Source organism: Dysidea avara, chromosome 3 (genome assembly GCF_963678975.1).
Source record: "Dysidea avara chromosome 3, odDysAvar1.4, whole genome shotgun sequence".
Lineage (NCBI taxonomy): Eukaryota > Metazoa > Porifera > Demospongiae > Dictyoceratida > Dysideidae > Dysidea > Dysidea avara.
The window spans coordinates 40,255,763-40,278,095 of record NC_089274.1 but is presented as its reverse complement, the minus strand read 5'-3'; the positions used below and the strand labels follow the sequence as shown (position 1 = coordinate 40,278,095).

Here is a 22,333-nt window from a genome sequence, read left to right as displayed (position 1 = left end):
GCTGGATACCAAATGAAGCAGCACACAGCCACCATTTGTATCACAATAACAAACTCAACAGTGGCATATGCCTTTTGGAGTTCCGATGAGTGTGTACCCTCTAGATCTTGTCTTTCCTTTTATCTTCAATCGGGTTGGCCACTGTCTTCTTCAATGAAACCATATCAGAGCATTAATTTTCCATATCAACCAGCATATTTAGATACCACAAAAGTATTTAAAGTGCTTATGTCTGCAACTTCACAATAAGGTCAAGACCACACCCATTGATTATCTTGGTTGATTAATAACTATCGATCACAGAAACCACATCACTTAACAATCTATTGATCACAATGACTCGAGATACTTTAATACAACAGTCACCCTAATAGAACAGTCACGCATGTATAGCTGTATACTATCACGAAAACTAAACAAACTAGTATATTTAATTTTAAAATGAAGTAGGAACCCAAGCGATAAAAGTAGTGAAACAAGAAATGAATGATGGTATTACAGAATACCTCGGTGGGAAAATCCGTACTTTGGAATTAGTTGTTATAACATGCCAATGTAGGGGTTTTCATACAGAAGCAGCCAGAATGTGTTCTGAGAGTGTTGATACTATAAAGTCAAAAAAATGCTTGAGTCCAGTACACCTCATTTCATGAAAGGCTTCTTCATAACTCTTAGAAGTTGATTAGCATGCGACAAAAGTTGTTGATATTTAAATAATATGGGGAGATGACCAGACCCTTTCTGAGGGGAATGCCTATAATCTCTAATCGATAAGTGCCTCCCACCCCCAAGAAAATAGGGTCTGGGCAGGAAACTAATCTGCAATTGTGGTCAAAGTCTTGAACGGACAAAATTTCATCTTTACCTGTGACTTGAAGCGTTTATCAGTGCTTGACCGGTGACTTGAGCATTTCTTCTTGAAGTTGTGACCACTGCTTGATACTGCTTTATTCCAATGTGTGGTTGTGCTTGTAACTTAGTATAATAATTTCTTGGTAAGTGCTACCAACAGCTGTGGAGGATACATTACGATCACAATGAAATGTGTGCTGGAATCTTCTTGGAGATTACATCTTGTGAGTTGCGTATGTAGTAGTTATACCACAGCTGTGAGGGATTTTGCTGATATGTATATACATCCAAAGCATGAGGGCAGCAGGCCTGAGGTCTAAGGTGTATATATCAGTAAAAATCTGGTATAAGTGATATATATATATCACTCTAGGCACATTTATCTGATAGGTGAAAGAACTACAGAGTACCCTGTGTCTTTTATACATCAGTATCTAGTGGTTTTAATAGCATGGGCTAAAAACTGTTAGAACATCATTATGCTTTACACACAGTGCCAGAAAAATTGCGATTGTGGATCCAGTATTTTTTTGTTTTAGCATTAGTACTACATTAAGCCCACTAAATTCACTATTGGAACAGTGTACAAGTCAGTTATTATGTTAAGTAGTTAGGACTATAAGCTACTCACCTATTTAAATCTAGCTGTCTTCTGTTGGTGTTGTTCTGTGGTCTGCTCAATGGCTGGCACGTGGTGGGTAGAAATATGCTTCCACGCATTACTCAAACAATTATTTTACTGATCATCCATCATTTAGTAACTGTGTCAAATTGTTGAAACTTAGCAACTACACTGAACATAGCCTAACCTGTAAATCCAAACCACAATTAAACACTCCATGTTGCTCAATATGCAACTGAGTCTGGCAAAGCTGGTCTTATCGCCCATGATTGATGTTTTCACCAAGAACACAAAGCTACATAAATAACCTATCAAATTTCATAATCAAAATCAGCTAGACTTGAGTGGTCTCCTTTTGTGGCTGCTTTTCCCAAGCACAGTCGCGATCCATACGAGTGGTCTTGGGCCCCAATGGAGCTCTGGTCAGCCTAGGGATGGTTGTGTGTGGCTATACAGCTTCATGGAGCTGAATAAAAACATGCGCTGTAAATGTCCTTTCATTTTAGCCAGTTTTGAGACCTTACTGGTTCATAACTTGGCCTAATTCATCCCTACACCTTCCTCTTTAATGCAAAAAAATCCCTTGCCAACCCCCACCTCCCACCCCTTTTGGAGCTCGCCTGGTAGAATCAACCTCGTATAAATACTATCTAAAATGGCAGGAAACTTAGGTGTTGGCTACTTCTACTGTAGATGCTCTTGAAGGTAAGAAATTGGTATAAATCATGTGAAAATTTGGTACACTTAGCTTCTACCATTGGTGAGCTACAACACACTGGATACTTAAAACCGGCATTTCTGGATACTTTAAAATAAGCGATAAGACCGTCTTTGTCAGACTGGGTCACATATAATGAGTCAAAGCGTATTGTATCTTGGGAGTCAAAGCCATGAGCAAACTGTGTTCCCATGGTATTTCCCAGGCAATATGCGAGTTAAATTCCCAGCAGCTTCTTTAAATGCTCACGCTAAAGTGGTATACAATTATGTAAGCTGCATATAGCGATTGTGTATTTTGAACTTTTCAACTCTTTGTCTTGTCTTGACCTTTGATTCACTGTAGAGCAATTTAGTGGTTTTGGCCATTGACCTTGAGCTTGATTGCAGTCGCAGATCTACGTACAGTAAAATCCTGAGTGACACCCCTCGAAATATTATAGCTACCTTGATCACTAGTGAAAAGTTGAGTTTGTTATCCAAAAGGTGATAGTAAAAAGTTCTGTATCCACAGTATCCATGGGTCTAACCACATTGTAAAAACACCATGCTGACGAGGCTTTGTTGACAAACCATGGTTTACATGTGTTGACTCTTCTATGTAGCTACTTGACAGCTGACTTTGTTATTGTGAATGATGTGTACAGTAAAATTAGCTCCTGTACTATAGACTAGCTATATAGGATGTGAATACAGCTGCACTGTGAGTGCTTGCATTGTGCTTCAGTTCCGGTGTGAAAAACATTAAATCTACTGGCTTATTCTCCTCCGGTGACACTGATACGGACAGATGCATTGACATCCAATCAGAGCTCGATAGTAGCCTCTTCCCTTTACAGTGCGAAGTATTCTGAGGAGCATGTAAGTACAGTATGCTCACTATGATGTGAAGCATGCTACATCATGCACCACTGGTGATGGTCTTGTCCTCGACTGTGACAGAATTGGATTGTTCTTATAGCTGGCGTGTAGTGTGGTAATGAATGCATATTTTTATGGTACTGTCTATTGCTGTGTAGAAAGAGTACGATACATGAATATAATAATAATAATAATACAACAAATCTTTAAAATTATTCAAAGATGGCTGGTTGACAATATGATCTAATTGTTAAAAGCAACAAAGAGTAAAGATAAGTGTTAAATTTAGAGGTGTACCGATAATCGGATCGGCTATAATATCGGCCACCATTATGGCAATTTTTACCAATATCGGTATCGGTACAGAACAGCAGGAGGACCAATATCGCTACCGATATTTATACAGTAGCAATAGTTTGTACATAAACGGATAATGCATTGGTTTTCTACATTATTCATGAGGCTCTTTAGTGCCAGTGGCTTATTGTTCACTCTGAAACAAGCGCTATGCTACGAGAAGCCATATAAATACACGCAATTCTACTGTCTGTTGCTGGAAAGCTTATCACAGACACAGTCTTTATAAATGAAGCAGTTATAGAGTAGCTACCTTGTAATAAAAAGAAGGGTCACAGGATAACCAAGGAAACTTGCTGTCACAGTACCAGCTTTCTCACAAACCATTAGAATGCAGAAATATCTGTATAAGGCTTCATGGGAGTATACGTAAAAATGTTTGTGGGTGCCTAATTGTCTGGATTGCACAATAGAAACCCAAGCTGTGTACCACCACAGGCAGAGTATAGCAATGAATACATGCACATGTTGTTGTAGGGTAGGTAAATGTACACTTTTAACTATAATGCAAATATCGGATCGACTATCGGTTATCGGCCTCTTTTGGTGGCACCAATATCGGATATCGGTAGATGCCAAAAACCCATATCGGTACACCTCTAGTTAAATTTGGCAAATGGTATTCTAAAATGCTAAGAGTGATTCCTAGTACATGATGACATTGGAGATAGTGATAAGGATGGAACAATGATTTTTTTTAAACTGTAGCAAAACCTCACAATACATATTTATACAATAAAAATGTTAGCTACACACAAAACGCTGAATGTCTTTTAGTACAGTGCGCTTCTTGCAAAATTATATCAGCTGGAAGGCCATTCCATACATTGGCCAGCCAACTACGCTTAAATCTGTCTAGTGTTCTAAAGTTACAGGCGTTAACAAAACGTAAGTGTTCAGCTAGGTCAAGACGATGAGATCTGCGATGAGTTGGATTATCAAGTAATTATCTTGTGAAAACATAACTAGTTTGGAGTAGGTGCAACATGATTCAAGGGAAAGTTAGGTTGTACCATGCTTGGCTTTCATACATAAACAGCACATCTCATATCAGTGTCTATGTAGCATCTTGTGTGTGCTTCAGTCCAGTCATTAATACCAAAGTCTTTACAGTTGCTAAAGTTAATCCATAAATGGACTTTTAAAAAGCTAAACATATAAAAATTAAAAATAAAGAATAGAGATCACTGAAAAAACCTATGAAACATGAAGGGATTGCTGCTATAATTAACAAGGTTCATGATTACATCGAATAAACCCACAAATCCCTATTTTAACTCTAATTATAAGTCAAAATAGGGATTTGTGAGCTAGTTACATATTGAAGAGGGGTATATGTTACATAGTGTAAGACCTGCATTTTTGGATACAGAGTGTAATTTGTTTAGGATGATTTTGTTAGCCTATTACTGTGTATCTATGGACATACATAGCATAATAGTAATAAGCCCCTTAGCTGCAGACTCCTAGTTTGTTAACTAACCTGATCGTAGCATGCAAGTCTGGACATCAAAGAAATATTGCCAAGGAACTGAATGTAGATGATTATAGACCATAGGTGCTATATAGGTAGTTGAAGGACAAGTAATTTTTTGTGCCTGCTTTACATCCATCAGGTGATGGCATCCCCTTTTTTGCCTGCTAAATTTAAGATTAAGTGTCTTCATGATTGAATACTGCTCCATGAACAAAGCAAACTTATGTTGTGATGATGAATATTACTGACCAAACAAGTCCCAGTATCCAATCAGCTACTTGAATGCAGTTCTCTCAAGTGCATGTACGTGGTATGTATTGTACCCCAGGTTTGAATATGTACCTTTCTTTCATTTCAAAGAAGAGCTAATAGATTAGTACACAAGTTATCATCAACATACGTAACTTGATTTTTTGCTTGTGATCAAGACTCACGGTAGTGAGTCGCGCGGCCAGTAAAACAGAAACGCGCGCCGCAGACAATAAATGACGCGACCACTACATGAGGATTTTACAAGAACGAACGTTGTCAAATTCGGCCTTCCTGTAATCCACCCGTCACTTACGCTATCCCTCTGAAACTCTGGAGTTGAACTCATCGTGTCACTAGTAACTACCACACAAGCAGTGAAGCAAATCCATGCCAATTGTTTCGTGATCGAGGTTGCCGACATCAAAGGGGAAGTTTCATTTTTATTTATTTTTTTTTTATCGCATGCGGTTAGACGCAACCGCAGGTGTATGCCTTGCGTTCCTTTGTGCATTCCGAACATTGATCGCCCTGTTATCGCTTCAGTATTCACTCAATCACCTCAAGATTCAGATCATCGATTTCACCATACATGATTACCCTACAGTCGTGATTTCAGCACCAAACGAAGTTTCAGTTGTCCTCAGTCGACCTAGAGGCCAAATACAAATCCCAGATTGTTGTTTTCCGCAATACTCGCTTGGCATGTAGGGCAATGTGTCTTTAAACTGTTCTAAAAGATTCATTCAGATTGAAACATTTGTTTTCGAGAATGGCTAGTTTGAAATTTGAATTTAGTAACCCCCACGTCATTTGCTCTCTAAGAATTTTACTCGGAATTTAAAGAATGACGCAGAGCACAACTGCGGTCACTGGGTATTGATGAACTGGCACTCTATGTAGTTAATCACGGTACATATAGCCACCAAGAAGTGTGCTGCCATAGATTATAGTCCATAGATATAATCTATGGTGCTGCATACCATCCTTCGTTTTGAAATTAGTCGCCCCCACATAATTTGTCCTCTAAGGGCGCGGCTTAAAGAATGACACAAGAGTACAACTGCGGTTACCAGTTGTTGACACAAGCTGTGAGTAATTAGCACATGTAGCTAGCTTAAAAGGAAGTGTGCAAAATCGCCTAATACAATTGTCACCATGCATTATTGCATTTTATAGCACCCCCACACAAAATTACACATGTAATTACAACATACAGAGGAGACACATGAATACCAAACACGTTTCACAACAATAATGTAAGAATTGTACAATAATGACTGTAATATAACTGCTATGTAAATGTTTTCTAGTGGCCCGCCATGGTAGCAAGTCTCACATGACGGCATGTATATTCATCCAAACACAATGGGAGTAACGAGTAAGTATGATGACAACAAGTTGGTATGACTCCATTTGTAGAATCCAGATGAGTGGGTGTGGCTCCAGTATGTCTAAACAGTTAACAAACATTCCTGTTATAAATACGTGCTAGAGTTGCAATATAATAGTATAGTATTTAAATGCAATAATACATAGTCTCCATTGCATCACTATCAAACGACACTAAGTGGAGGATATTGTTGCATCTCTAGTATGTACACTCTATCAGTACAACCTGTCTTAATGGCCACTAGTATAGAAAGACAACCACTCTTGAAAAGCCAATTCCAATTGAGAATTTATACACTGTTACCTGCTGAATGAGTGAAGGTGGCAATAAACAAGTTCCACCGTAATTTATACACGTGATCTGATCCTGTATATTCTGTCAGTGGATGAGATCCACTTGGCCAGGACAAAATGTGACTCAAGTGCCCTGGATGATCCATACTCAACCCACTTATGACCCAGTGGCACAATGGAACTGACTATTTATAGAGAATACAATTATATTTATTTCTAAGATGTGTGGATGTGTGGACACATTACAACACATTACATGTACATACAAGACATGCTACGTACTGTTTTAGCATTTCAAGTCACCACATTATACATGTACCAGTCAGCAATGCTTCATAGTGCCCATCAGTAAACCTGAAGAAAAGTTACGAAAAATAAAAATTCACATAAGTACAATGAAACCTCATTAATATGGCAGGCTATGGGACCAAAAAATTTGGCCTGAATAACAAGGTGGCCTTACTAATGAGTTCATAAGTAATGCTTAGCTATATTTGGGACCTACTAGAGGTGGCCAATATAATGAGATGGTCTTATTAAAGAGGTGGCCACTAAGTGAGGTTTCACTGTACATATAGTTCACAATATTGTGAACAATATTAATGGTTAACAATATACACTGAAACCTGCAGGTCACTTCTTGTGGAAGATAGCTCTCTACACAAAATGACACATTCAGAGATTGTATTTAGATGGATGATACAGTAACGCATTGTGACTTCAATACTCGTGATGTGTCACTGCTAGGCAGCAACCATATACACGGCACTGCCACATCACACGTGCTCGCACACACAATTTTGCTAAAGATTTTACAAATTGATAATTAAGGAGTGTGGCAACTAGCTGTTTCGCTCGCAAGACTGTGTTGCAGCTGTTTCCCTTCTGTACAAGTGGCCACCAAGACAGGTCCACTGTGGATGAAAGCCAGGCATTAGATATTTGGTATTTCATGTGTTGAAGACATTCCAGGGCTTCTGATAGTCTCAAATCTCACCACAGTTTAACTCAGGCAGTGTTGTGGTCACCACTAAACTACTGGAATGCTGTGTTATGTTCATCTTATGCTTGGCTACTATATTGTAGAACTGAAATGGATGCTCTGAAAAATACATCCTATGGATAATGACTTCATCACTTTCTTCATCAGGAGCTTATAAGGACCAATAGTGAAACTTTTTACACTTGGGGCTGACAGTCAACTGCCTATGTCTGAAGCAGTGCTTTTGGTGCTCTAACAGATTGGCTGCCCCCTTGCTGCCAGCACTCACTGTCTCATACGCTGTCATACGCTAAATCCATCTCTATAGCCAGTTAGAACAGCATGCTTCTTACCTTTTTTTAAGGCCGCATAATGCAGCCACCTCTTTAAAAGGCAAGGTCAGAAAAGTTTGTCCCTACGGCCTGAATAATGACCAGTTTTCACTGTACTATTAGTGATTAGTGATCATGGGGGATTATTTATTAAGATACTAAGATATACAAACACTACAACCTCTAAATATAGCAGTAAATTTTTTACCCTGGTCCAATGTCTCGTAATAATCGTGACTTCGTGAGAGACTCTACTGTGACAAATACATGTTTATCATGATATGTGCTAATCGCCTTTTTACAATTAAGTTTTACAACACAAATACATGTATAGTTAAACTCACCAATTGCGACTAAATCCCTTCAACACGAAAAGACAAGTAATGAGACAACCTTGGAGACAACAGCCACACAAGCCTATTCTGGTGCGTTTATTTAGTAGTAATATAAATTTTAAAGGCGTTTATTTACAACAGGACATAATTACGCGCCCCTCTATTGTCTCTGTACATACTTGCCTTTTCTTTACTATTCTCATTTCATTTCACAAGATCTCTTGGCAGGGGCGTAGCTTCTTCACTTGAATTAGTCAATGCTTGAAGTAGATCGAGATACTCTAATAGAACAGTCACATTTCTACAAGTGCCATATTTTTATATTGTAAAGTCTGTAAGTAGCTAGTATGCTAAGCAGAAGTTGTAACTATGCTAAATATTGATTGTTGTGTTACAGCTGTTTTGTGACTGCTCTAATAGAGTATCTTGATCGTTTCAATGCAATACAAGATGAAAGGCAAAGTGTTGTTAAGGGTTTACTAGTTAAAATGGGTGTTAGTTGGCTGCAGTTGCATGCCACTAACAGGGCCGTCCAGAGAAATTAGAGGGCCCAGGGAAAAGAGTTAAAGAGGGGCCCAGGGGCAAGGAAGGGTCTAGATCCTGACTGCTCTATTAGAGTATATCGTGTTTTTTTAAACAGGTATTCAAGAGGCCCTTTTCGGGCTGGGGCAGGGGGAAAAATACCCCAGTTACCCCCCCCCCCTCATGTGGGCGGCCCTGGCCACTAAAATTACAGTTATATTTTAATATTCTGTCACTGTAATCTGGGGTTTCTGTCAAAACCATGGAAACTCACCTACTGTTATCAACAGTGCATTGCTTTTTCTAACAAAAAGTATTGAAATCCCATCCAAAAACAGCTTGTAGCTGTAAAAAAAGTGCGCGTCCAAGTAAAGCAGAGTTAACTGCGACAAAAAGTAATGATATCATAATGTGGCCATGTGCGAGGTGTGCAAGTTGTAAAATTAATATTAGCTAATCAGATAATACAATGTTATTGTTAAAGTGTTAATGAGAACTATGTGATGCTGCTAGTTTTTAAGTGTGTGAGCATCTTCATAAATGCCACATAAATTTAATTCTCAATAAAGCAATGTGTATAGATTCTCTGATAGTAATAAATAGTTTGAGTTTGGCCGCCTTTCCTGTATACAGCAATGCTACGAACAAAGGAAAGGTGGCCAAACTCAAACTATTTATTACTATCAGAGAATCTATACACATTGCTTTATTGAGAATTAAATTTATGTGGCATTTATGAAGATGCTCACACACTTAATAACTAGCAGCATCACATAGTTCTCATTAACACTTTAACAATAACGTTGTATTATCTGATTAGCTAATATTAATTTTACAACTTGCACACCTCGCACATGGCCGCATTATGATATCATTACTTTTTGTCGCAGTTAACTCTGCTTTACTTGGACGCGCACTTTTTTTATAGTTATAAGCTGTTTTTGGATGGGATTTACTCTACATATAACATAACATCTTCTGACTAAACTAACAACCACAATACTCTGTTCCACTCAGATGTTGTTATGCAGTCATCCTTAGCAACAGTTCACTGACTGCATGAGGTTTGTAAAATTCTGGATACACTAATATGCACTACACAGATCTTTCAATTTTCTTGATCATAGCTAATGCATGAGGTAGCTATGTACTATAATGAGTGCAGCAATCTTTAAAAAATTAAACTGCAATGCTCACTCTTTCGTTAACCAGATCAAATAATGGTTAAATGAGGAAACAATACGTGTAGCAGTAAAAATACATGTGAGTGCTGATGAAATACGTAGAAAAATCATTAAATAGTGGCCTTATATATAGACACATTGTAGGTCTACAGACTTTCATAGAAAATAGTTCACCTGAATAAGACATGTGACACATGCATGGTAAAGTGGCTTGTCATATCCTCACTATATGTCCCCATATATGTATGATCACCTAATTTCATTTTGGCAACTTTTCTCCTAAGGATTAAATCTATCTAGATATTGTACATTGCATGCAATGATTCACTTTAACTAAACCTCAGAAATAACACCCTGAGAAAGAGGCGTAGTAGCTAGTATGCTTTACAAACCATATACACTGTACATAATAAAATGAATACAATGCAATATTCATTTATTGTATTATGAAGATCAAAATGTGATAATAGTCTAGCTATGGTTATTGCATGCATGCATGGATTCATCAATCAGTTGTATGTATATGTAGCCTTCCAAGTCTGTATATATGTAGCCACATAATGGGCTATAGCTGTATAGTTGTCACATGGCTAGACTTTGGGTTGTATGCAAATTAATGGTTTGTGAGAATGCAGCTGGAGATGAGACTAGTTTGAGTGACCTAGTTATGGTTTTACGTTTTTTAAAGGCTGTTGCTATTGTTCCGGCAGTCACGTGAATAAAAAATAAAACTACTATATAGATGCGTGCCCTGAAGTTGAATACTCAGGGCATAGCCGAGGGCATAGCATACAACTACTGTGCTTATAGTGAGAAATCTAATGGACTGCCGGAACAATAGCCCTGACAAAATTTTTCCGGCTGCCGGAACAATAGCAACTTGCCATCATGATTACAATGAATGTGTACAACAACAAAAAAGATACAAGTATGTGAATCCTCGGACTAACATGTGACCACAGATCTGATCTACACAGTAGTCAGTTGTGGGCATGGCAAGGAAAAAAAGTGTAACTACATGCATACGTACATACATACATACAACAAGAAAAAGCCCTATGGGTAACTACAAAACCTAGTTCAATCAGTCTGGTCCATTCTTTACAGTTAATTCCTCCCAAAAAAGATCCTCTGAGATGCAGAAATTGATACCCCAGCCATTTCATTCAAAACAGCTCTAACACTGGATTTTGAAAACAATAAATCTTGATCCATGAAAAAAACTACGTCTTTAAGTGCATTGACTGAAGGAAGGTAGTGGCCCAAGACGCTAACTTCCACTGGCATTACTCAGTCAAAACGCAACCCCCCTGAAACAGAAATAGTTTATTTTTACCGGAAACTAAAAATGGCGTTCTAGACCAGTGCGCCAACCTCTCAACAATTTTAGGAGTGAGACCTCAAACACTACCAGCAATGCTGACTAGACTCAAGTGTAGTTCCAGGATTTTTGGTAGTGAAGACCAAAAAAAGAAAAGGTCGCTTCTTGCTCAACGTACATCAAATAAATAAGCACAGGGCTGTCCAATTTTAAGCACAGGCTAATGATGAAGCAGATCAGGCGTGAGAAATGCGTGAGAACTAAGCTGAAAGAGTGAGAAACAGAGGGTTAGGCGTGAGAGCGTGAGATTACTAGCCAAAGGGTGAGACTCACGCCTAATGCGTGAAAGTTGGCATGTCTGTATTAGTAATAATGGGTTTTTAAAGGCTTGAGGGAAAGGACGGGTTACGTATATAAACAGAAGCTATCACAATGATGTGTAGGTATGTGCAACTATCGGGCGTTGAACGCCAAGTATGGTATCATAATTTACCGCGAAGGGTGTGGGGAGTCAGTACAATTATTATGCGACAAGACGAGAAAGCATCGCCAGCCTTGTAACTCGGAATACTTGAATACCAAATACCAGCTTCGAGTTGAGTCGTAGCTACTGACGCGATAGGGATTGCTATCATTGTGGCGTAAGTGTTGTACACTGCTCTTTTACACCATTTTACTTGTACGCGTACATACACTAGTAGAATGATAGTATACGATAAACTGTAGTAACTGCATAGAGCTCAGCTATGCTGTCTTACTCTGTGTTGGGTCCTCATGATTGGGCTTGTGATTGTTTTTTAACGAGGGAAGACCTATATGTTACATACACACTGATGCATTAAGGGTATGAGTAGAGTTGGCAATGAAAAAATCAACCCTCTTTAGATTAACTTGTAACTCAGGGGATCAAGCCTACCATAGATGTCTATTATCTATGAGCCTACCAATGGTCTAGTTTTATGGTGGGTTTGGTAGTGATTAAATGCCTTCCATTTGAATGCTCTACCCGGCCTAGATGAATTCTCGTATCACCTAAGTTTTGTATGATCATGTATGACTAGCAGCTGGACCGAACATTTAGACAATCATAATAACTTTGAATGTATTGTGCTTATTATTTGGGGTTGTGCAGTTGCATCCCCCTGTGTTGTATCAGCCTTATGGCTGCCTTACACAGTAATAAAATCCAAATCCAAATTTGGGATATAGCCGTGTCGTAAATTTTGATGGATTTTGGCTCATTTTCATAAAAAATGGGCACGGACATCTAGAATGTTGTCCATTGCTGTTATGGATTATTGGGTGAGGTGCTCTACAAAATACACAAGCTTAAAAGGTGGTTTGTTGTAAATCAATTTTCGCTAAAACGGCGCTTGACAAGTCTGCAATGAAAAATCAACCAACTGAACTCACATAATGAAGTCCAAGGTTGGTTTACTAACTCCCAGGCACCTTTTTGGACCTTATTAAGTGGAGATTTACAGTGTTTACGTGCCAACGTAAACTGATGCCCTCACTCACGGTATGATTTAGAAACATGCAGCATCTGTTTCACCAAGAATATGCATCCGTTTTCGATAGTATAGTGACCACCATGTAATGCACCATTCATGGAAACATTGAAGTGCTCTAAGCAATATTGCTGATACTGCTGCCCATTTTTATTTAAAAACCTGAAAAATCGCTAAAAATTAAAATGCGCGCTACAGAAACAGCAAGGGGAATCACCGTATTGTTACTCTACGGTTTTGATGTAGACTTGGGTAGGACTGATCACCCAGAGTTAGAGGAGAAACTATAGAGGTTGATTTTTTAATTGCCAACCCTAGGTACGAGTTATAAAACCATCTGTGACCAGAATCAAAATCACAGAAATCATATCAAAACATACGTAATGTATGGACAGGTATGTGATTTGTAAAATAAAGCATTTCTAGATTCCAAATCACTGAGTTTGACCCTACATTAAATAAATCATAACTAGATATCCATTTTATATCCTTTTCATGTAACCTTGGCTTGGTAAAACAGGCTGATCAAAAAACCTCGTCATTCCTTGCCAGTCCTTGTCCAACATTGTATAGTACAAACAAAAATGCTATTTAACTCACATATCTCTACTGCACGCCATAAAAGCCCTTGAATTTCTCTATCCAAAATGCCGACCATTGGTGTGACAGTCTTACTATAGTGACAGTTATTTGCTGCCAATATTACAATACACACTTCATACATTAAGCTTTTGGAAAATTTAATTAGCTACCTCAGTGGGAAAATTATACAATTACAAGTTCTTACCCTCAACTTGGTATCAGTATATAGGATTCCAACCGTATTAACAGGTTAGTTTATAGAGACATGTTGTAAAACGTGCCAAAAATGTTTTAAAAGATGCTCTGAACATGTAAATTTTGCAATAAAAGGTTCCTTTCTAGCTTTCCCTTCATTAATACACAAACAACTTACACACCACTTGAATCACCTATCATCAAGGAATCTGATGAGCCAAATTTCGTATCGGTTAACCAAAGTATGCAAAAGTTACGATGCTTTGTTTAGAAGATGGTGTGATGTTTATATGAAATGGGCAATCCTATGCCGAAATCCAGAATATTTTTTATATGTCAAGTAATCAAGAAGTTAGTTTACAATCAAGAAGTGCTTAAGAGATCACCTTAGAGAACTAACTAGTAAACAAAATAATAAGAAACCATTGTTAATGTATACATGCACAGAAAAAATAAAGGCATGTGAGACCTCAGGTGGCATGTGATTACAGACGCGCCTTTTTTTTACAGTGAAGGTGTTTTTGGGGTGGATATATATTAACAGAATGTTCTGCTGACTGACTGAGTAAGTAACTGATTGACTGACTGACTGACTGACTGATGCTTTCAGACAAGTGTAACTCGATAACGGCTACGGGCTTGATTTTTTAACTGTTCAACGTTGCTTAGGCCCGAGATGTGCCTTTTAGCATACTGCAGTATGTACAATGCACAGTAGGGATATAACACTTCTTATTGTTTTACTGTGATTTAATATCATGTACTACTCCAGCTTGTTTCAGTACGTTTTATCGATGTGCTATGGTCCCTACTCTAGTTGAAAATTCCAAATTTTTCTGTATACTTGTATAGTCTGATTGTGAATTTCGGTTTTACTTTGTGGCGTTGTTTGCTAAGTTGTAGAAAAACATTCAGCTGCATAGTTGCTATCATTAGTTCATCCATTTAGAGCGAAACAAGTAACACTTATAGAAAACTGCATGCAATTCAAATCTGCCAGAGTCAAATTGGACATTAAATAGGGTCAAATATGCTCAATGAATAGCCCTCTAAATTTGAAGTAAATTGAATAGATCAATAAAACAGTTGTGAATTATCCACATGTTGCAAAAAAGTTAAGATGTTCAGGAAAAATGCATAATATAAAACAAATATTGAAACTCTGTAGATTGGAGATTGCTGGATGGGTTTTCCTTTAATGTGGTATGGAATGTGTCCATTGACAAGGGGATTTTCAATACAACCAATACAAATTGTTACTCTCCAGGCACAATTGAGTTACAGGTGTGTAAAAGTCATATATTTTTGTTTTTCAACCACCCAACCGTCACATGGCAGCACTGGCTTCCTTTGACCTTACAACAGATCACGTGCCTTGATTTACTGCCTGGCATTATTTTTGAAGCATAATGGTAAAAGCAGCAAGCTCAATGTAAATGTATTTAAAGCTGTGTCATTTGAAATTTGATGGAACAGCAATGTTAACATTATATACATGCAGTGTAAGCTATAAAATACAGTAGATTTTCCAACCATTTACTCTAATAATTAACATCTATCATATGAGTTCTTGCTCAAATTCAATGTTGTCTTACAAGAGTGTAAGTATTTAGAAAACTTGCTAATTAAAGGGTGTGGCACCCATTTCACTTCCTCTGCTTGCGAGTATTTATCTGGTGCGTTAATTTCACGCTTCAAAACCACGGGTGCCCCTGTACATATATTATACCACAATTGGTTCCATAGACAGTAGGAGGGCCCGTTAGCACCCTCTTCTATCTCACAATTCTAGTAGTCCAAAGTTAGGGTTAGGGTTTGGTTCTACCATCACAGCTATTTCTTGGCCGCCAAATTTCACATCTTTTTTCACCATGGCCTTTTAGGGGCTGCATTTTTTTTTACAGCTTGGCTGTTTTTGATTAGATATATATTAACATCTTATTGTATTAGCCAAGCTTACCCAAGCTCAGGTGCGTGATTGGCCTAATTTGGGAAAATATTGGGTAGCCCAGAACGTGGCTAAGTGAAGTGCCTGACCAAGTTAGTGCACAGCATTCTGCATTAATGACGTGATCTCATCACCATAGCTATTAAGTAGCGAGCATCATTCTAGTCAAGTAGCTTCACTGCGCCCTGTTAGTCCCGGGTTACCAGGTGTATGCATGTATGTCCACATGGGTAGGTGGGTGTTTTCGGCATGATGGGCTGCTATTCAACTGATAGAGCTGGACAGAATCTGCGACTCCAATACTTTCGTCTGTGCCTCAAGTTGAGTGTGCACATGCATAGCTATAAATAGTAACGCTGCATGGTGCACATGACCCATTGTCCCCCCTTTACCTCCCGTAACGGTCAATGATGTTAACTTTTATTTACAGAGTAAACAACATTTAACATCTTATTGTATTAGCCAAGCTTACCCAAGCTCAGGTGCATGATTGGCCTAATTTGGGAAATATTGGGCAGCCCAGAACGTGGTTAAGTGAAGTGCCTGACCAAGTTAGTGCACAGCATTCTACATTAATGACGTGATCTCATCACCACAGCTATTAAGTAGCGAGCATCATTCTGGTCAAGCAGCTTCACTGCGCCCAATTTCCCCAAACTCAAAGCTATGTACACACAATAACCACATTGCACATGCAGATGGGTTAGGATCCCCACATGTATTAAGCTAAATCCAGCATCACACACATAATGAGCATGTCAAGCAGTACACATACATTGAGCATGACAAGTGTTACACATACAACGAACATATCAAGACTCACGGTAGTGAGTCGCGCGGCCAAGAAACTACAAAGCACATGCCCAATTAAAAGACACGCGGCCACTACTGTGAGTTATATACGTGTAGGGTCGGATTTGCAATATTAGTCCTGGATTATGCAACATCTCTCAATAGATTTGTATTGCATTACATGATAAAAAATCTTTAGGAGTCGTCATCATCATAGTTTTCTTGCAACCTCGCTAAAATAAAAAAGTAGCCATCGCAAAATAAAAAATAGGCATATTTCGCTTTATTTCTCTACTTTATGTTGCAACTACTGTCACGTTATACCAGTCAACATAGCCGTGTTTGTACAGTCCATCTATAGCACTGACATTATCCAATCTGGTTTGCCGATACGCGTATTTTCTTCAATCAAACCTCTAATCCCTACAATAACTTTTAAAGACACTACGTGGACACAAACTCTAATGCCTGATAAACAAGTTGTGACAGCGTACTGTACCATAAGTTCCCTAGGGATGGCATTTTAAGCAGAATTCTTTTAAATTCCATTTATTGCCGCACCCCATGCGAGCGTTTATGAATCGCCAGATGTCTTATAAACAAGGTGTGAAGAACAAAGTCACTAGCGAAGGTGCTTTAAGCATACTCTTCAATTCTCTATTTACATGTAATTTTTAATAAATCAACCACAAAGGCTGGTACAGTGAATACAAAAGGTAACAAGCCTTTAGGGGTTACCACCTCTATGTAGTGTGTACCATGAAGCTGTGTTGTGGCGTTCATTAAGTATTATGCACACTCAAATGGTGCAACAAAATTTTGTAATGGATTGCTCGAATATGGTTGGTGATTTGCCAGTGACCGTGTATGAGTTGGGATTGTTCCACACAACTTACACAATATATTCAAATTTCATGATGGCCATGAAAATTTCTTGCCATATGGTATACATACAACAATGTGTAACACAATGTTAATCAACATCACATCAAGGCATTACTAAAAATAGTTCAACAATAGTGACGATCTCTTGTATGTCAGCATGACGATACTGAGACCTGTAAAAGAATAAGTAGGCACTGAAGTTAACCTTAAACACTCATGCATCTGACCCGGAACATCGGTCGCAACACCAAAAACACTTGTTTCAATATCTGATGACACAATCCAGCAGGCACTGAATTAATAAGAGAATGTACAAAAAATCAATATGCCGGGCTGTATCAATAATAGCATGGATAATCAAAATGAACGAAAATTATATCCCAGGCTAAGTGCATGAATAACATAACTGTTGGGTAAGCATGTTAAACCAGAACATTAGGACATTAGTCAAATAAAAGTACGCTATCACAACTTGGTCATAATACAATGTTTGTACCACTTGACTTCACACTGATTGCCCAAAAATTGTGCCATTCTGGGACAACAGCATAATTATGAAACAAATAGTTACTACAACACAGAAGGCTTACTGTTGCACTGTCTACACTGATATATCATAATTTAAAAACATAACAGGTGGGCATTAAATACAATACACTTAACATCTGGGTACTAGGAAAAATCACTAACATCACAACATGTAAACTGACCTGGAAATTAACACCCTTGATGCCACTACAGTCTACACTGGATATTTGTTTGGGCCCATCAACACTATTCCCGATACATCTGAGTAGACTGACCCAGAAATTCACACCCTTCATATCACTAGTATACAGTGATAATTGATAACTACAAAAACAACAATTGCAATAATACAATTCTTCTGTACGTCAACTGACCTGAAATTCATGACACTCAATACCGAGACCTGTAAAAGAATAAGCAGGCACTGAAGTTAACCTTAAATTAAACACGCATGCAACTGACCTGGAACATCGGTCACAACACCAAAGACACCTGTTTCGATATCTGACGAAACAATCCAGCAAGTACTCAATTAAAAAGAGAATGTGCAAAAAATCTATATGCCAGGCGGTACCAATAATAGAATGGATAATCAAAATGAACTAAAAAAATTATATCCCATATGCAGGTTAAGTGAATAACATAACTGTTGGGTGAGCATGTAAACCAGAACATTAGGTCATTGGTCAAACAAAAGTACACTATCACAACCTGGTCACTGATAATTAATAACTACAAAAGAACAGTTGCAATAATACAATTCCCCTGAACGTCAACTGACCTGGAATTCATGACACCTGTATCTTTGTTCCTGCATGGTCTCAACTTACATATGTACCATGATCACATTCAACTGCTAGTGGATAAACCGGTATGACCAGATGGCGTGTAAAAACCAACAAGCAGGTATTAAATACATGTAATAAATACATGTAATACACCTAAAGCCTGGAATATGAAAAATATTATATAAGCATTATTCCACACTGATATAGTAATAGATTATAGAATGTTGTGGAACTTGCCTAAATGTGTAAACTTGAACATGAGGACAACTGCATAATCTGGACACTTGGAATTGTCCAATACCTGATGAACAAGTTGGTACTAATGACATTCACTTCAACATTTTATCCCAGCTGGGTGAATCTCTTGTAACTGAGTAAAAAGGTGTTCATTTTTCACTTGCAACCAAAGTTCTACATTTCTGTGGTTGAGTGTACATAAACTGACTTGGAAAATCAGTATGCCATAGGGGTATGGAAATGGTTCCTTTCCTTCTGTTGTGACATTACTTACAGCTGACTGGTAAATGATCATCGATGTCCTCGTGGACCCCAACCAAAAACCCTATCGCACAAACACGGTGAATCAGTGTGTGGCGATGTGACACTTTGCACAAACTTCATTCCTCACTCCGTTAGCCTTCAAGACCAGCATATATCATAGAGTACCTCAGTATTCTTGACTCTTACTTCTTCAAGCGTTGCTCAAGCGATGTAGTTTCTCACGAGGGGCTCGAGTTTGTCATTAAAGTCGAGCTGATTATAGTACGCCTCACGAGTTACATTCTTAAACTATTCAATTTAAAACCACATATCACGTGTGTCCACTTAAGGTAATTAGGGACTTTCCACAAGATTTCCCCTAAATAAATCACGTGTTAGTTGTCAATCTGGTGGATTCTGGTGGTGTACGTGGTTCAATAATGTGGTAAGTGTACTTTAACATAGTATAAGCTGTCAATAATTGTTTGTGCACTGCTAAACTAAGTTATTTTTGCGTGATAAGCATGCTTGAGGAAGGGTCTGGGGACGAGACTAATGTTTTGACAGCAGTTGATGATGGCCAGGCAAAGAACTGCGAGAAGAACTACTGTGATAGTAGGGAAAAAATGCCCACCCCTATAGCTCTGCCTAGGGGAGCATTATCTACAGCTACTGTGTTATGTTGCTGATATGTACATCTGGACCACCAGAATAAAAAGTGAAAGTGGTAGTAAGGCTCAATCCTATTATTCTGCTGAACAGGCAAGGGAGTCTGGGACTCTGGGGGCATGCTCCCACAGGAAAGTATAAGTACTACAACTTTTTAGTTTTAATTGCTTCATCAAGTATAAAAATTTCAGTCAAAAGGTGATGATCAAGGCTCTGGTCTTATGCACTGGTTGGAGTGGTTGCATCAACACTGTACTGTGACATCCTTGAGGGGCTAGTGCTGGCATTGTCCATGGCAGTACTATTCCATCTCCCCGAGTCTTGATGATTGAGTCCTCCATTCCTTTCTCTGCTGCTCCAATCTTGAAGTTGTGACCACAGTCAAAAAGTGGCAATCAAGGCTCTGGTCTTGCATCTATACTGTACTGCAACACCCTTGAGGGGTTAGTACCGGCATTGTCCATGGCAATACTGTTCCATCTCCCATATACGTACAAGTCTTGATGGTTGAGTCCTCTATTCCTTTATTTCTTGCTCCAATCCTAAAGTTGTGACCACAATATTAAAAAAATGGTTATAACATGATAAATTATTATGATGATAACAATTACAATATATGTATTTATAGCTGTGTAGCAACTGTGAACTAATTAGGCACTTGCAAGTTTAATTAGGTGTCTGAAGCATTTAACATGTGCACACAGACATGAGATATTTTCGTCACATGCAGTAAAGATAGATTTACTCTAATAGAACCAGTGGCGGATCTAGAAATTTTCAGAGGGGGGTTTCAGATTCCACTCAACTTCAGCCTAGCTGTATTAAAGTGTAAATCGAAGACCAAAAAAAAAGGTCACAAATGCCATAATTGTGATTTCAAAGGCAAAAGTTTCACCAGTAGAAAGTCCTTCTGTAACACACTATGTATAACTCGTAGCGATTTTATCACCCATATGACGACTTGTCAATAACTTTAGGGCAAGCTATTTTCAGAGGGGGTTTCAGCTGAAACCATTGCAACCCCTCTGTATCTGCCACTGAGAACAGTCATACTACACTGTAAATTCATACTTCCGAATTTACGGTGTTATGAAACAGTCATTATTATGTATGGATTTTACTGACTCTCCAAGATAATATTCTGCATTAATGTTAATTGCTCATTTCCAAAAAAATTACCTTTTATAAACCAATTTGTAGAATCTATCACAGACAAAAATGAGTAATATCCACCCCAAAAACACCTTCGCTGTAAAAAAGGCACGCCCAAGAAACTACAAGTACCTGGAACCCAATGTAAAAAACAAAAACAAAAAACAGCTCAGCTGAAGTGAAAAGTAACTGGTAACTTAAAGAGCTGATATCTGAAGCGGCCAAGAATACAACTAACTACAATTACTAAAATTTAATCCATGCAAGAACACCTTGGCTATAAAACAGGTGTGTACATGAAAGTAACTGGCAACTGAAGCAGCTGATATCTGGAACAGCCAAGAATGAATGATCATATACAACTAATTCAAAAATTTAACACTGAACCTTTATAATTGAGCTGTGTTCTATATTCACTCTTACTGCATCCTAAAGTAATTTCTTTTAACTCTAATTGGCTGGTAATTTGGCCGCCTTTTTTTGCTCTATAGACGCTTTGCAAAACCATGCCCACTTTTTAAACTATGGTAACCGAACGGCCGCCATTTTCATTGGGGCCTGTACGAATAATTGCGATTGCACAGCATTGAAATTCGATGTTGACAGCACCCCAAGCAGAGCAGTATTGTTGAACAACAGACCATGGGAGTGTTCAGAGCTTTAAAATTAGTGTTTCTAATTAGATGCAGCTGGTTATCAGGGTGCAAAACACGACTGCTAGTCAGCACAAGCCAATAGTGCTGGTATAAACTGTGTTCTCAGCTGCTGCAGACATCACTGAAGAATAGTTAGATGGTATCCTCAGTAGGTGAATGAATACATGAAAGCACTCACTGCTCTGCAAGGAGTGTGAATTTTCAATTGCAGAAATGAGAGAACTATTGCCATGCAAGTAATGTGACTCACCAAGACCTCAGTTCCACATACCTGAACTGAGAAGACAGTATCCTCAGTAGGTGAATGAATACATAAAACCACTACTCTACAAGGTGTGTGCCATACACATTGTGTATTTTTCAATTGCAGAAACAAGAGAACTCATTTCCATGTAAGCAATGTGGTTCACCAAGACCTCTGTTCCACATACTGGTATATGCATACATCTTTTGAACGAAAAATATCTGAAAAATTTGTGGATAATGTTGCATACAATTTACGTTATCAGCTTGTAAGTTGTTTGAAAACAGTATCTGGGATCTACAAAGATACGTGTCAGCGGCACTGACAAGCAGTGATATTACAAACAACAGCACCATCCAATATGCCATCCTTATTTCATGTAGCTGCTGTGGCTGTGGAATTATCA

At 38.3% G+C, this 22,333-nt stretch overlaps 2 protein-coding genes and 1 long non-coding RNA gene across 3 annotated transcripts in view; 2 read left to right on the top strand and 1 right to left on the bottom strand.

Moving 5' to 3' along the window:
• Positions 1-22,333, top strand: part of LOC136250971 (uncharacterized) — a 184,812-nt gene that overhangs the window by 8,477 nt on the left and 154,002 nt on the right. The gene's annotated exons all lie outside the window — the stretch shown is intronic.
• The window catches only part of LOC136250969 (sushi, von Willebrand factor type A, EGF and pentraxin domain-containing protein 1-like), a 105,994-nt gene that overhangs the window by 50,874 nt on the left and 32,787 nt on the right, over positions 1-22,333 (top strand). The window lies entirely within an intron of this gene.
• On the bottom strand, positions 6,271-8,799 carry LOC136250977 (uncharacterized). The gene is made up of 3 exons (XR_010698861.1): positions 8,480-8,799; positions 7,104-7,175; positions 6,271-6,589 (listed from the first exon to the last, which is right to left on the bottom strand). It is a non-coding gene; the product is annotated as an uncharacterized lncRNA (long non-coding RNA).